This window comes from Takifugu rubripes, chromosome 1, assembly GCF_901000725.2.
Source record: "Takifugu rubripes chromosome 1, fTakRub1.2, whole genome shotgun sequence".
In the NCBI taxonomy this organism is placed as follows: Eukaryota; Metazoa; Chordata; class Actinopteri; order Tetraodontiformes; family Tetraodontidae; genus Takifugu; species Takifugu rubripes.
Window position 1 is genome coordinate 15,221,273 of NC_042285.1, and position 16,724 is coordinate 15,237,996.

General features: G+C 44.1%; 1 long non-coding RNA gene across 1 annotated transcript; it reads left to right on the forward strand.

Moving 5' to 3' along the window:
* The first annotated feature begins 1,107 nt into the window (after window positions 1-1,107).
* Window positions 1,108-2,794, forward strand: LOC115251180 (uncharacterized). The gene is made up of 3 exons (XR_003889720.1): window positions 1,108-1,439; window positions 2,146-2,232; window positions 2,323-2,794. It is a non-coding gene; the product is annotated as an uncharacterized lncRNA (long non-coding RNA).
* The last annotated feature ends 13,930 nt before the right edge of the window (window positions 2,795-16,724 follow it).

The window sequence follows — 16,724 nt, forward strand, 5'->3', positions numbered from 1 at the left end:
TAGGAAGGAAAAAGATTTAAAAAAAAAAACACAATAGGGAAATGAGCTCATTTAAAGTCTGTTTGGATACGCTTGGTTAAGATGGCCTCTCCAACTGGATCTGAGGGGCAGGTGGAGGATTTAAACAGCGTGCACGGACAAAGCTGGTGATTTGACCCTCTGAGAGGATATGCAGAAGGGCCTCTACACAATTAGAGTTGTCTTTCAGTTCAAGTCCGTAATCATGCTCGGACAATCTTCGAGTGCGTCTGAATGAAGTGGCAACGTAATGAGAGCATCATTAGCCGCATCCCTGCATTATTTATTACAAGTCTGACAACTCACAAGGTGTTTAAAATGTTGGGGGTGGGGGGATTGGTTCTGATTTTTGACTTGGATGTCATTGAAGGTTAATACGCAAAAGTGATCCATTTGTAATTCATTTTTTTCACTACCTCCAACAGGATGATCAGTAGAAAAAAGGGATCCTTATTGCTGCAGTTCAGAAAACAGATCATTTTTGTCAAATAATTTTTGTTCATTAATGCTCCCATACAATTTCTCCCCCACCATAACGTTTTGGCTCCTTGGAGCAGGTCATCATTGATGATGTTACTGGCCTCTTCATTGTTTCACTGGCCTGTATTATTCTGCTCTCTGAAGAATATGATTACTCCCCCATCTGTTTGCTGTTAGCTTTTAAACCACACTTAGCAGTAAAAGCCACAGCCATGCAAGACATCTACTGTTTAATTAAAAAGAGGAAAGGGAGAGTTAGAGTAAAATTATACTGCCATAAAAGTCTTGCCAACAATAACATTAGCGTTTGACATGCAGCATGTCAGAAAAAAAGCCTCATATCACAGTAAAGAGAAGCGACCTTTGAAGAGCGGGCGCGCGTGTGTGCGTGGGCGCCTGCGCGTGTATGTGTGTGTAAAAGGCTGAATTAAACTTCAAAGATTGCTTTTAGGATATCAAAAACAAATAACCTCTGACCCCCCCCCCCCCCCCCCCCCCCCAACAAACAAACATACACCATATTTAAATAGCACAAACTGGAAAAGTGAGCGCTCATGTCTCTGCTGCGTGTGTGAGCGCCCCGCGTGCCTGTGTGTGCACGCGCGCGCGTGTCACAAAGAGCAGGGACATGTCTGTTATGTGCAGCTTGATTAAAGCATGATGGCTGGTGTCCAACCTGCTTTCCATGGGAGCGCCGTGACAGCCAGCAGCGCGTCTACCTGCTGCCTCCTCCGCGTGTTAGGTGATTTACGGCCGACTCCCCCCGTTTATGTGCTGCCTTATTTTCATTTCTACCCTGCTGAGTGCCAGGTTCAGAACTCCTGAAGAAATATTATGCTTTGCTGACAAAATACAGTGACAGCCATCTCCCAGCCTTAAAAGAGTGCCAGAGTGTTTAACAGTACGAGCGCCTGGGATACAAGGCGGGGTTGAATGCATCTGTAAGTACGTGGCCCATTTGATCTAAACCAGCTCTGATTGGGTGGAATGATGTTTATAGCCAAGTTAGATTCTACTTTCAATTAAAAGAAATGACACAGGGGAAAAGGGAGGTCTGTAAAACAGGCGGTAAAATTTATTGAACAACTTTTACTGGGGTCTCGTCTGAGAAACATGTGGCGCACAAATGCGATGTTTGTTCCGACAGACGGGTTTAGCCTGCAGACGAGCAGGTAACTCGACGCCGGGGACTTTTTCATTAACCCTGAGTTCAAACCCTGCCGCCGTTTAAAGTTTTGTGGGGAAGCAACAATTTGATGTAAACGGATGAATATAAATACTGCTGATACTCAAGCGCCACCGCCCCCCCCTTCCTTCTCACTGAAGCCTGTTTTCCCTCTACAGGAGCCACTCAGAGCTGTAATGATGTGCTGCAGCATCCCGAGGCATTATCATTCGCCGCATTATTATTTCAAAAGCTTCAACAACAGCGTCGTCTCTGATGTAATTCTCATGCATATGGAAGATGCTCCAGTGACTTCATGGTTTGAGGAGAAGTCAACCCCTTAGTAAATAAAATGAGCTATCACAAACCTAATGAGAGCAGGAGTGTTGGGAGCGGCTGGGCCAGCGCGTCAGATGGACACGCCGTTGTCTCTAATTAGCCTCGAGCTGCATGAGCTTTACTTATTTTTGTGTCGATTCCAGCTATAAAGCCAGCAGCAGTTCATGTGAAGATAACTTTTCCAACCCCCCAGCTTCATCAGAGACCACCTATAAATAAAGATTTTCATTGTAACCTAATCAAATTATGAGACACATTTTTGGTTGGGTTGTCAGTTGTCTAAAGCTCACCGTGTCTCTTTCTACCTCTCTCCTCTTCAGCAGACGAAGCGAGGCAAAGTGAATCCCCTGAGGTCCTCTCATCTCACTTCAGGAGCTGCCGAATCTCTTCTCTTTATGGCACACCCAGAAGGATTAAGCACAAATGGCATTCACATGATTTCAATAAGCTCCGAGAGACAAGAACCAGCCTTTCAGCGCATTAGCTTTTTGCTGCAGAGGACACAAAGCAGACACCGAGCAACTGCAGGCACAAGAATGGAAGAAAAAAAGCAACACATATTTAATAATAGACCCGTCTGGCCTGATCTGGAAATGGAAATCCAGTGGCCCCCATCGTGCCCCCGATCGACGGTGGGGACTCACGTCTCGGGTCCAACAAAGACCCGAGACGTGAGTTGGCAGAATCCTAGAAAGTGACCCCCACCGACATGAAGTCGTGTTTAAATTCAAGGGTTTGCTGTAATAAGGCGTAAGAAAACCAGAGCCGGACGAGGTCAATAAAGGAGAGATGAGACGTTGCTTTTAATTATTTCAAAACCTCGTTTAATTGGTATACAATGAAAATAGCAGGTTTCTATTCTATTCTATTCTATTCTATTCTATTCTATTCTATTCTATTCTATTTTTATTCTATTCTATTCTATTCTATTCTAATCTATTACACCTTCATTCCATTACACACAAATGGAAAAAACTAAATGGTTTTTCGTGGTCCAGTTGACTGACTTTAAAGTTTCGGATGCTCAGTTTGTAATCTTCCCTCTCACTGAGGATGCTGGATGGTTGTTGACATTACTGGAGCAGTTAGCAGGTTAATATCTCTCCCCACGGCTGGACCCGTTCTCTATATAACCTGATGTTGTGTCACTCTCTCTTTTCCTTCCTTTATGGCTATTCAGAGCTTGGCGGGGCTTAAATGGCACTATAGGTCTCCAGCTCTCCCCCCCCCCCAGCTCCACCACCCCGCCCCTCTGTGCCATCCACTCCTGCACTGTCAGTAATTTTTCATCGCCCTTGTTGGGGCCGTTTTATGCATTGTTTCCCTGATGCTGTGATTGATGTCAGGGGCTAGTAATCTGGGGGAATGAGAAGCCGGATGGTGGCTGCCGAGTCCCCTCTGTTTCTGACACGTGTCGGCTGAGTGGCGGTGCGCCTCGCCGCGCTTCCCCCTCCCTCCGTTTGGCCACGGCCACCAGTGAGGCCGCTCACTTCGCTCACTCAGCAGCCCTCATTTCCATTTCAATCTCAGCCTCATGAATGCAAAAACTCTGGCCGAAAATTAATAACACCACACCAGGGAGAGGTGGACGCAGAGGAGAGGCTGGGAAAGACAGAGGGAGCCGGAGAGGAGGGTGAGCAGTAGAATGTCGAGCTGGGCTCTTTTTCACCTCCTTTGTCCCTCCAAAAGGGCCCTTTCTTTGATTCCCCTCTCTTTCACCAAGACTCTCCAATGAATGGCATTACAGACAATGCCATATCCGGAGTGACACAAATTTATTTCGGTAGCAGCGCCATGGTGCATTTCCACAGAACCAAGGGCGATTTATCTGGGGACAATTTGGTTTCCATAAAGGATTTAAATGGTTTCTGTGGAGATAGTGGGGTGAAATTTAATTTGTTTCTCATTTACTACAGCAGGTATGAAAAGGAGAAAAATTGGACGGCTGATGGGCTAAAAATTGGTGCTGTCCCTCTGCTGTATCCCCAAAGGAGCGAGGCCCTGCATCATATAGATTGAGTTCGACCCCCGCAGCCCTCCCAACCACAAGCCGAGGCACCGAGCTCCCTCCCTCTCTCTCACTCACGCACGCGCGCGCACGCACACGCGCGCACGCGGGCTGCCTCCAGCCTGCAGAGAGCAGTAACCTTAAACCAACTTAAACAGTAACCTTTGGGGAGGCTGCCAATCACTCCTAAAACAACGTTTCCATCGATCGGCCTGTCTGCGTGATTTATGGCCTCATTTTACACTAATTGAGAATTAGAGGGCGGATTAGTGGGCCTCAACACTTCGGCCTGATATGCACTCTGAGCTGTGTAATCTGTCACACCGGGATGTCCGACACTCTCTTACTCACAAAGGAGGAGGAGAGGGAGGGGAGGAGGGATGAGGGTGGTGGGGAGTGGGGGGTGGGGGCTTTCTAATTGAATTTCCAGATAACGCCGAAATTAATTTGACACCAGTGAAATTTGACTACATCTCTGGTGCTGTGCTCTCTTGCTCCCCCACTGTGACTCCGCTCTTTCTTTCCTTCCTCCCCCCCCCCCGTTCACTCTCCCGCTCTTTGTTTCTGCTGTTCCGAGCAAACACTATTGATCCAAATCACTTTGAGTAGCGGGCTGTCTGAAGCATGGGATCTCTAAATTGTGTTTGTGCTCATATTAGAGCAGTTCATCTGCCGCTACCTTCGGACAGATAAAGAATATTAGCTTTCATTTCGTTTGACTGTGTTCAAATTATTGTCATTTTTTTCCCTCTTCTCTTCTCTTCTCTCTCTTTTTTTGTGGCGGGGACTCTGCTTTCTCAAGGCTGGCGAACGCTTGCCGGCGAATGCCCAGAGTCAACAGTTGGAATTGAATTAGGGCCCCGGCTCGCCAGGTCCATTGTCTAGGTAATTTGTCGTGTAAGTGGCAAAATGAAAGCACTCGCCACGGTTCTCCGAGCACCGGCTGTTGTATCACTCATCACATACGATAGATAGAGAAAGTGGGATGAGCGCGCGCGTTTAAAACGCTCTCGAAAACATCGCATGTTAAGTCGCATCAGCGGTTTCCGCGCAGACGTCATTGGGTGATGGGCGGCGGTAGCAAGTCATCAAAAGGGTTGATTTCATCTGAAATCATCTGTGATGTCATCTGAAATCATCTGTGACGTCATGTTCACGCCACACTTCACTTACAAGGCCTGGTTTTCCCCACTTTTTAGAAATATGCCCACTGTTTAATCCCAAAAATAAATCTTATTTTGATTGTATTTGCCAGGAATTTAACATGAAAACCAGTTAGAGTTCACGTGATTGATTTACTGTCTCAAATGTAGCACACATGAAGGCCTCTGGAAGAAGTGACCGCTACCATGTAAAGCTGGAGCCAAGCAAAGTCAGTCAGTGTGCTAGCATGAGTTCACACCCAGTAGTAATAAGTAGCAATTATAATGATAATAACAGGAGTAATGATAAAAAATACAATAATAGAACCTTCTTGATGCCAGCAGAGACCTTCTCTTTGTTGTTTATATTGTGTGGGAGTTTAGTGTGCAGGGGGCTTTTTAGCAGGCTAAGAGATGCAGTTATCAGTGTAATGAACTTTGGACGCTTGCTAACTTAATCCCAGTAATGCCTGAGAGAGTCAATTATTGCAACTAGATTTAGTGGGGTACTTATCTGGTAGAGCAGGCCCGGCAATTACGCACACCAGAACACAGTGCGCTGCGTTGTCCACCCTCATCTTATCTTTGCGGCTAATGGGCCCTACGGTCCCATTGTCAGCTCCACTCCAAATACAGTACAAGCTTTTTTTTTTCTTTTTTTTTTTAAATCCTGTGGGGAGTTTTGAAATTGAGTGGCTGTTGATTTGTAGCTCTAACAGGTCTTTTAATAGTTTTCCCCCCCCTTTTCCTTCGCAGACCATTTTAGTTCTTGATCCCCTCGACGTGCTAATCCAAATTCCCCTCAATCAAAGCTCGCTGGTTATTATCACTGTTGCACACAGGTGACAACAGATTACACGACCAGTAAGAAACACCTCTGGGAGCGATCTCCCCTTGACACAGTCTCATATCTGCTGCCCAAGTCTGTGTATAGAGAATAATAAATGAGAGAAGGCGACACAACTACATTGTTAGCAGGCGCTAACAATGGTCTGGGCCTACAACGTCCTTCTTCCCTCTCCAGGGATCACGTATGCATGTGTGCATTTGCGCGCGCATGCTATAGTTGTGTTTTTACATCATCGTGCCCGGCGTCTGCGGTGGTGTCGGTGTTGGCCGCTGTTTTGTAACAGGCAGCACGCAGTGGATTACAAAGGTGTCTATCTGTCTGTTTTCTCATTTCTTATTCAAACCCACAGGGAACGGGTGGAGAGAGCAGAGGCAGCGGAGGAGGAGGAGGAGGAGCAGGGGGATAACTGAGAGGCTGATGGAGACTAGGTGACAGGTTGGAATGGGCCGTCAATAGATCCATCAGCCTGGTAATTTGGAGCACGCTTAACATACATCAGTGGAGTCGTAGGAGCTGGTATCTGTCTTGTCGTGGAATCACAGTAAATAACAGTTAAAGATGGTGTCAGGCTTGACCAGGGTGACCCACCCCCATCACACACATGCGCACGCGCGCACTCGCACGAGGATTGACTCGTACATTAACATTAACACTTGCCCTCCTGCACTAATAGACACATCCAGAATCACTCGTACTGGAAAAGGAGACGTCACTTCTTTTCTTGTCTTATATCACATGAAATACAAATAGGGATGATTTAAAAGTTGAATCCCCCTGATCCAATAATGGTGCGAAACAAATTTCACGTTTGATCCTTCATCCAATAATGTCTCTAAGCATCTCGCACATATTCACAGGTTTCTGTAATGGTTAGATAAAAACTTTTGATGTGCGTTATTTCCATCAGTTGTGGTTGTATTGACGCTAAAATGTTGCAACATGTAAAATATGGATGCACAAAAGTCAGTAGAGGAGAAATTGTAGGTGTAGGAGAAGAAGAAGGAGCCCGGGTGTTGCCGGATGATCGTTCACTGACAGACACTTAGTGAGAAAACAAACACCGCGGCTGCTTTGAAAACTGTGTAGCACCAGAGGGCAGGCAGATGAACTTCATCCCCGTGCACGCGTTGTGCGGCGTGCGCACGTTCACAGCAAAACATGTGTTTTAAAAACTGAAGCACCTTAGGCTAACTGCTGTTGCTGCCACTCACAAACCGCTCACTAACCTTTCAAACTGGGTGATAACAACAACTGCGTGACACTCACGTGTGATTCTAATCTATGATCATGTTTGTGTGTGTGAAGACTGAGGAGAACAGGAAACGTGTCGGTTCTCATCTCTATAAGCTGTATAATAAAGCAAAAATCTTTTGAGTTGCTGGTTGAAACAGGAGAATACAAATTATCTGGGACGCAGCAGGGATTTTAGCAGTGGAACCCATATTGTTTTGGCTCCTGTCTTTGAGAAATCCCAGTTCTTTATTCTTATTGGGGTTTCATTTTTTTGGGGGGGGGGGGGGGGGTTGTTTAGTTATTTATTTTCTGCCTTTATTCTTTAGTCTTTGGAATTTCAACTTTTGTAGGGAGAGTGCAGGATTAATATTTATTTTTGTACATTTTGGCACAAAGGGTTTGTCACGTTTCAAATTTTGGTCATGTCACAGCTCTCATCCGTGCACAGAAGGTAGCTTAGCTAACGCCCGGAGTGGCTCTAAGCTTTCATTCATTGGCTCAAACCAACATGAAAAGACTCCCATTTTGACACCGTTAAGCCATTTTTAGGTCCAAACACCAAGGCTATATTCAGAAAATGATATTTATCTTTCTGAACTTGCTTCGAGTTTCAGTTCTCTTGATGAAAATCATGCGCGACCCTGTTTTCGCTCTCAACTTTAATCTCTTTTTGCACTTCTGTGCTTTAACATTGACGCCAAGCCGCCTCATCTGTCCAGCTCGTCTCAAAGTGACTACTTTAAGTAACTCCCACCATAAATCTTGTGCATCTCCTGCCAACGCTAAAGGTTAAAACTTGTCTTTGTGTGTAAGGCAGCAGCCCGAGACACAAGATCAATAGCTGACACCTCCTGCATTGAACAGGTTGTTTCCACTGTGCTCTCTTCAGGCTGAAATACAGCAAAGCCTTGATGAGTTAAACCTAAATTACAGTTTTCTCTTTGACTCTTGGGTGTTTCACATGAAACTTCACACATTCTTACATGCAGCGACACCTGAGCTGAGCAGCAATGCTGACCTTTACCTCTGACTGACTGAACTTTTGGCCTCGACTAATTAAAGGCGTTAAGCTAACCGCCGTTCCAGATTCTCTAATACTTTTATTCTCATACCACATGACCTTTGCCTTTACCTGTAATTGTGTGTGGCTACATTAATCATATTTGTCAGTTACAATGAAAGTACAGCTTTAGTAATTAACTTTAATTGGATCTTGTCACTTCCTATGCTGCTCTGTTTTGATCTTTCTGAGTGCTCGCTGCCTTTCATAACTGAATTTTATTACAATATACTGCTTAGAGCAAATTATCCAGACCAGGCAACGGCTCAGAATGCTTTGAACCTGTAGTACCAGATTGGGAGACCAGTAATTATTATTTACAGTCCAATCTCTTAAAATACTTAGTGTCGTTAAAATAGAAACTTAAAATAGTGTCGTTTCCCTCTCGTGAAAAAAACCTGTGCTACACTACAAAGGGAGGTTTTCAAGGAAACGATCCCTTTTTTGCCCCATTTCTTCATTATTTGATGGGTGTTGAAAGAGACAACAGTGACCGAGGATGTCTTTATACCTGCTGCTTAATGCAGCGATAGCAGAAGCCAAAGGTGGAATAGCTTTCCCGGAGCACTGGATTCCCGCTCAGGCATTTGTGTTGCCAGAGGAATGAAAAATCTAAATGAAGTGGTCAGGATGGGCTCGGCAGCATCGCCGTGACCTCCCGACCTCCAAACTTGGGCGAATAGGAACTAAACATGCAGTCGGGGCTATCTAAGGAGCGGCAAATCTTTATTCACTGAGAGCCGCTTGCTGCTAAAGCACATTCCCTTTCAATCCATTAGAGCTCGCCGTCCCCTTCCCCTTCATCACACAGTACACCCCTTAATTTGACAATGACAAAGAGCCACTTGCAGATTTTAAATTTCATAATTTTAATCTGTCAAGTCTGACATTTAATTAGTGGCTTCCTAACCTGTGTCTGCCTCGTTCTCTGAAGGGCGCCGTTTGTTCCGAGAGGCCTGCGCAATCTCTTGGCGGAGCTGAAGAGAGAGTGGATTAATATATATGTACATTACCAGCTGGTGCAAAGACAATACACAGAGAAAGGCCATTAGGGCCTAATTCAGACAGATGAGGTTAATAATATTTAGGAAGTGTTGCTCTATTAAGCAGTGCACTGATTAAGGCCTGAGTGGGATCCCCCTTCATAAGCTGCTGATTGGAAGCCGCGCTGCTTTTGTTCTCCTGCTGCCAGCAAAGACAGAGAAAGTGTTGGGTAACGTTCTGCTGCAGCTGACAAAGAGGACGGGCTTAATGAGAACCTTTACAGACCTGGATGAGCTTTTATAGAAGTCCAGCGCTCACTGATAGCTTCATTACAGGCACCAGGCGGACAGATGGAGCTGGTTTTTGGCAGTCCGTGGTCGTCCGCGGTTACTGCAGTTGGTTGCTCGGTTGTTGCAGATGACGTGGCCCGGCTGACCTCATTACTCTGTCACGCTCGTGTCGGTTCTGTCCCAGCTGTGGTTTGAATTTCCTGCCTCCCACCCAAAAAGAAGCTTCTGCGCAACCATTTCACACAGACAGCGCTGGAGGAGCGGCTATCGATTTTCAAATCAATAAAAGCGAGGGAAGATGGGGTGGAAATGGATTGGAATTGGGCTGGCGGCGAAAGTGTCAGGTGCTGAATGTATGTCTTTTTGGCGTGTCAAATGTCACAGTTGAACCTCGACGACGGTAGCCGTTTTTCATCTTCACGCTCGTCCCTCTGATGAATCCATCCCGTCGTTCACAACTGCACAGTTGGCAAATGAATCAGTGGAGACTGAATCCATCCCAACACGTCACTTTGTTTTGAGAATCTGTCTAATTACTGGCAGCTGCCCATCGCACTTTCAGCTCTGGCAACCAGCCCTTCCTCGCCCCTAAAACCACGTGTTATCTGACACCTTGAGAGAGAGACAAAGACAGAGAGAGAGAGAGGGCGAGTTAAGAGCAGTGGTATAAAGTCCTAGAAAGAGTTTAGAAGCTGCTAAAATAAGACTAATGGACATTTTAATTATTCGGTCTCCAAGGTCCACATTCACAACACAATCCTGTGCTTTTATGATTCACATGCTTATTTCATAATTTCAGGTAGTTGCCTGTTAAAGGAGGTGCAGCAGAGTTACCCAAAGGTTAATAAAAGGATTTTGAGGATTAAAAAAAACAGCAGATTGTAATTATCAAGAACTAGACATGAAATCTGATTTCAGACCCAGAATTCTATGTTTTTTAGCTCATGGGTTAGTGGTGTCAGGTGGGCCTGGTGGCCTCATGGTTGCTTCACAGCTGCTCACTCACATTCAGAAATAAACCTGCACTAGTACTAGTGCAGGTTTATTTCCTCAACCTAAACTCAACAGCAATTTGTGCAAATGGAAGAAAGAAGTTAAAGGTAACACTTAAAGAAGACCAAGGTAGTTTTCTCTGTCAACTGGACTGGGTTCCTTCTCTTGAAAACGTTTCGCCTTCTATCCAGAAGGCTTCTTCAGTTCTGCGAAACGTTGTCAAGAGAAGGAACCCAGTCCAGTTGACAGAGAAAACTACATTGGATACAATGACCTGGATGATTGAGAATCTACACAGACATCTTAAAGAAGACAGTAGAACCTGATGCCTTGGTGCCGTTTCTAAGTTGAAATTTACAGGTCATCACTTATATGGATGATGCTGATCTGACCAATCACATGTGATTATGGGATGATGGGTGTGAGGAAGGAGCCACCTTGTGTCTAATGTCTGATGACATAGAGAGGGCGTGCACAACACACCAGTGAATAAGGTGAAAGACCTTATTTTCATCGGCAACTCACTTTAAAACCCTTGTTCCCCCAAACAAAAACTATTGGACAGACCGGGTGGTCTATGAGCCAACAAGAGGAATTCATTTAAACACAAAATAGTCTCACCATCTGTTATTGGTCTGCAGTAAAAAGCATCAAAATCAAAGCTAAAACACTGAATGTGTCCGTCCTCCCTATTGAAACCTTCCCTTTGTCTCGATGTCATGTGTCATGTCATGTGTTCAGACTGTGCATGTGTGTGTTTTGCTGTCATCGTTTCATGGAGGGAGAGAATTAAGATCTTCTGAGATAATCTCATGAATAAAGTGCAACTGGTGGCTCGTTACAGACCCCATTATTCATTAATTAACAATATTAATAATGCCTACGAGAGCCCGGCTCTCCTCCTAAAGTCCCCCTGCCTTGTTTTAATGCGGTCCCTGCTCCTCAGTTCCTCCTCATCCTCCACATGAAAAGACCAGCACATCAAAGGAAGCTGGAGTTGCAGGTGTAGCGACACACAGTGCAGTTTGCCGGTTTTGCCATGCTCCGCACTTTCCCCACTCTCGCCCCACTATGACACGCCAATCGCCTGCACCATAACAAACGCCTCATTAGGAGTGGGGAGAGAACTGGGCTGTGCACTCCTTAATTAGGTCCCCATCAAACTTCTGCTCTTCATCTCATCTCTCACCCGCACCGACTCCGTCCCCATCTCAGGGGAGTTTATTCGCTGATATTTATGGATAAATAGTCAAATATTTGGATATGTAAATATTTGAATCACATTTTTTAATGTCATCATTCTAAAAAATCACATAATTTGGTGCCCAGAAGCCATTTTTACTCATCGGCATTCCAAAGTATTTGGAAATAAAGTCTTAATGTCGAGTTCCGTGTGCTTCAAATGACTGGGGGTCGATGCTTGATCGCTTTACAATGTTTTCTATGTTGTTTGAATGTACAGTCGGAGGAATCGGACAAATTTTACATGTCCGAGATGTTTGACCAGATAGTTGAGGAATTAGAAAAGATAGCCAGGACCTCAGCCTGTCTTAAAATTTGTACATTGCTAAAATTGAATGTTGTACTCATGACACCACCTAGTGGTTAAATATTTAAGGTCCTGCTTGGTGATTAGCATTTGATGTACAGGATATGCAAATTCAGCCACAACACCAGACTCAATAATTAAATCAAGGCTCTTACTTGATTTTGAGTGTCACTAAAGTCATTACCATGACAACGCATGATGATTCAGAATACAAAGAGAAGTAGCCTGTTGATAAACCATTGTAGAATTGCGAATACCTGTAGATTTAATTATTTCTGCTTTCCATTTGCTTGTTTATTTGTTTTGTATCAAAAATAAGTATTATAATTGCTATTGTGCATGAAAATGTCCAAAATCTTTCTCCAGATACAGAAACGCAGCAGATTCATTTGCTCACAATGCGATGACCAATATCCAACTCGGAGATTAATATCCATCAAAAGTTTGTAATTGCGTTCCATGACACCCAGATATATTAAACATGCATAATATATGTGTGGGGATCACAGAAATCTGTGACTCTGAAATATAATGACTATCATGCATATTCAAATGTCCAAACAATATGCTTTAGTTAAACATTAAAACCATAATTTAGGTACAATCGGTTTAATGTGTCCAGGAAGAGATGCATTATTCCTCATTTTGTTCTCATTATTTTCAAATAAACAGGACAGTGTGTGTGTGTGTGGAAAGAAGGGGGCTGAACAGACAAATGATGAATATGTAGAAACTCTCAGAGATATTAGTGGGGTTTAAACTACATCCTTTGATTACTTTTCTTGTTTTAAATACTCGATGTTCCAGTTGTACTATGACCCAAAACTAGATTTTACTGGAACACAATATCCATACTATTAAGGGAGTCTTTTATCATTCTGAGAGGGGCTTTGGCTCCCTGGATCCTTTAGTGGAGATTTTGCACATTAAATAACATTAACATATGCATTTGTGGCACCACACACTCGTGTAACACAATCCACCACATGTATATCTTATAATGTAAAAAACAAATATTTTCTCAAGAGATGCTTGATATTGTAATACAATTTTTAACTGAATTAATGCTTTAAACACATTCACGGATGCAGAAAGCCGGAGAAAGTGGGAATTTATCGGAAGGACTATTCTCAAAGCAGCTGACGCTGACTCGTGTGACCGAAGAACCGGCATCCTCCGTTCAGCCGTCTCCTCTTCCCTCCTCTCCTTGGCTGATTAAATCCGCTGCTCCCTGTAGGATTATTAGGATTCTAATTCGATCTGAATTTCAGGAACTTGTTTGCTTGGTTACCTGTCAGAGCGTATCAGCTTGTCATATTAGTGGTGATCGTTGGCTCTACCTAATCTGCTTTAAACAATTTCATTGGGTGCTGGTCTATAAATCATCCCGTAATGGGATTGACACACGCCGGCTTAGCTAGGTAAACAAATCAGCTTTGTTTTATGTTAGGCAGCAATGAACTTGGCTTTATCAACTTCCCATCGATTCACACACACCACAAGGTCAAAATCTCTCTGGCTGCTCATCAGTGGGAGTAGGGGTCAGCACTTAGCAATTAGAATATGTATCAGACAGACAAAGAAAAGATTCCATTGTTTTGATCCAAGGCATTCATAAATTTCTTAGGCGGGGCTTTTTTGTTTCAGGGGAGGGACCCGTTATGGGGATTTAAAGGTGAAAATAAAATGAGTTTATTGCCTGGAAGTCAGAGGTTGCTTAATATCTTCTCAAGGCTTTTTATTTTGAAAAATGTGCCAACATGCGTCATTAAAGATCTGAAGTCTTTTTAAATATATAGGAGGTGCTTAAGTAGGAAGAAAGCAGTAGTAAATAATGCCCCATTTTAAAACATGATGCTTTGTCCCAGGAGAGGACCCGTCTGTGCACTTTTTGCACACTATATATCAAACGAGTTAAAACTTTGCATTTTAAATATCTTAATTGGATTTCCTTGTTGGGTGGTGTGAACAATACCGATACAATATGGTAAACAAGGGAGGGGAAGCAACTCTTGAATCAGGGAGAATTCTGGAATAATTGTAGAGCCTTAGATGATTACTGAGCCAAGGTTCCTAAATCACGTGTGCAACCAACAAGTGTGGGTACCTGTGTGAGAAAGGGCGAAAAGGAAGAAGACGAAGAGAGAGAGAGAGAGAGAGAGAGAGAGAGAGAGAGAGAGAGAGAGAGAGAGAGAAGGAATGTCATGAGGAACAAATAGCAGAAAGCTGACCTGCTCAGCAGCATGTCATGGGATCTTTTCACACCAATACATCTCCCTAATGCAGGCAATTTCCTGCAGCTTTTCACCCTAAGAGGGGATTTGACCTCAGTGGGCAATACTTAAAGAGAATTCTAATGTTTGCCAATAAGCAGGGCTTAAGTCAGAGAGTGTAGCAGAGAATGTGACTGAGCACCTTCACCATTAAGATAGATAGATAGATAGATAGATAGATAGATAGATAGATAGATAGATAGATAGATAGATAGATAGATAGATAGATAGATAGATAGATAGATAGATAGATAGATAGATAGAGAAGAGAAGAGCATAGGGAGTATACATGTCAAACGCTGCATCCTGATGTTGTGAAGGCTTTTTGTGTTTGTGTTTGTGTGCAGTATTTTTTTGGAACCCAAAGTCATCACTTTAAAACGCTCTAAATCATGGCTGGCGTGTTGGAGATCATCGTTTCAATTACCGCCGACTCTGTTCCAGTGCATGATAGCTTCCTCAGCCCTCTGATTTTCTCATAGCCCCAAAAACTGTGTGCTGATGTTGACAATGAGAGGTAAACAATGGGGGAGGCAGGGGGGGGGGGGTGGACTCACCAAATTCTCCAGAGGCCTGCAGGGGAAGCCACACAGCCCAAACTTCTTTCACTCTTCAGTTGTGGAACAGCAGCTGCTTTAAGGTTGTGCTCAGGAGAGACTGACAGCAATTACAGACTCCTCTTTCTTTCGCTCTCTGAGTGAGGTGAGAACCGCTCAATGGGAAACCGCCAGAAAGAGAAAAAGCTCCTCGCCACCTCCTCCATCACGCTTTCTGGGAGTGAGACACATCCACCTCCAGCGTGTGGCGGGCTTGTTTACTTTGAGTGATGTGCCATTATGACAGTTCAACAAATCAGTTTTACACAGGTTTGTGGCAAATGGTGGAATTTTAGAGGAATCCTGTGTAAATTATTAATCCTTTCAGGGGAGGGGGGGAGGGGGGTGGCAACGCAGAGCACATCTTTTACACTCTCAAACCTGACAGTCTCACTGCTGTGCCAAACCGTTTGACAGCTTGCTCTACTTTAAATTTGTTAAGGAGACATCGGGGCTGAGTGTGAGTCGGATTCAAACCCCCCATTTAAGATGGTTGTTATGTGTTTCAAACTGCTATTGGCTGCTTGACTGGACCACATGATAGTAAATGCCGTAAATGACAATAAACTTTGCGAAAGACTGCGGCGCATCATATGTTTAATTATGTCCCAGGAAATCAAAGACGTGATTGAATTATTACCCTGCTATCTCTGTGTTCCCTGCTGCTAGCACTGCTGCTAACTCTGTTGCCATTGATCCTTTCTGCCAGAGTGATGGTGAAAAAGCTGCTTGAGACTGGATCCTCTTTTTGTGCGCACACAGAGCACATTAGCAGAAAGATCACAACGCTCGGCAAGTGCTAATTTTTGGGGAAACGTTTAAAAAAAAAAAAGACCCATTCAGTGTTTTTAGCTCCATTACAATGAATCCCACGAAAAAGACAGTAAAGCTCTGACACCCCTGATCAACAGCTGTCAGCTTCAGGAAGCCCAGCGGTGATCCGTGGCTGCGATACAGCCGACACAGGCCACTGAGACGCTTGTGGAAGTCAGGGGTCAGGAAACCCTCGACCATTTTGATCCCGGGAATTGCTCCCTCGGCCGGGAGCTGATACTTATAGCTTATGCTCAATAAGTCCACAGTGTCTGCTGAAGACCTCACTTATTTCTGCTGTTGTCTGTGAGCCAACATCCTCCCCTCTCCCTGGTGGTCAGAGCAAAGATCACGAGGTAATGCTGAATCTGAGTGCTGCACATATTTCCTTCTGTCACTCTGCATTCCCCTTTTCTGGTGGCTGACAGGTCCCGTCTGGGCAAACAATCGCAGGACAGCGACTCACATTTCTTTTTCCACAGATCAGGTCCTTTAACCACCATCTACTTATATGTGGATATACAGTATATATAGAACTAATCATTCAGGCACCTTTCTGACCTTAACTAATCTAACTCAGTAAATGCGTCAAATCACTTGTTGCTCAGTAAGATGAATCAGTCCAACTGTGGGGACCATAAATAATATTTAGGGTTAAGAGCAAACATTCTGACTGTGCCTGAATATGCTTCAAATGCATCTAGCAATAAAATCACCTACAATTAACACTCTGTGACTTGTCTTTGTTTCCCAGCGCAGGTTTACTTTACCAGAGCTTTTGGTTGTAAATCTGAAGTGATCCTGCTCGTGTATGAGCCACATTCAGCCTCTGAAATGAGCCTGCAAATGCCTGTGGGCCTATAAATGTGCTCTGAGAGGGAAAGGAGCAAGTTAAGCTGTCCTACACAATTGATTGAACATTCATGAAACT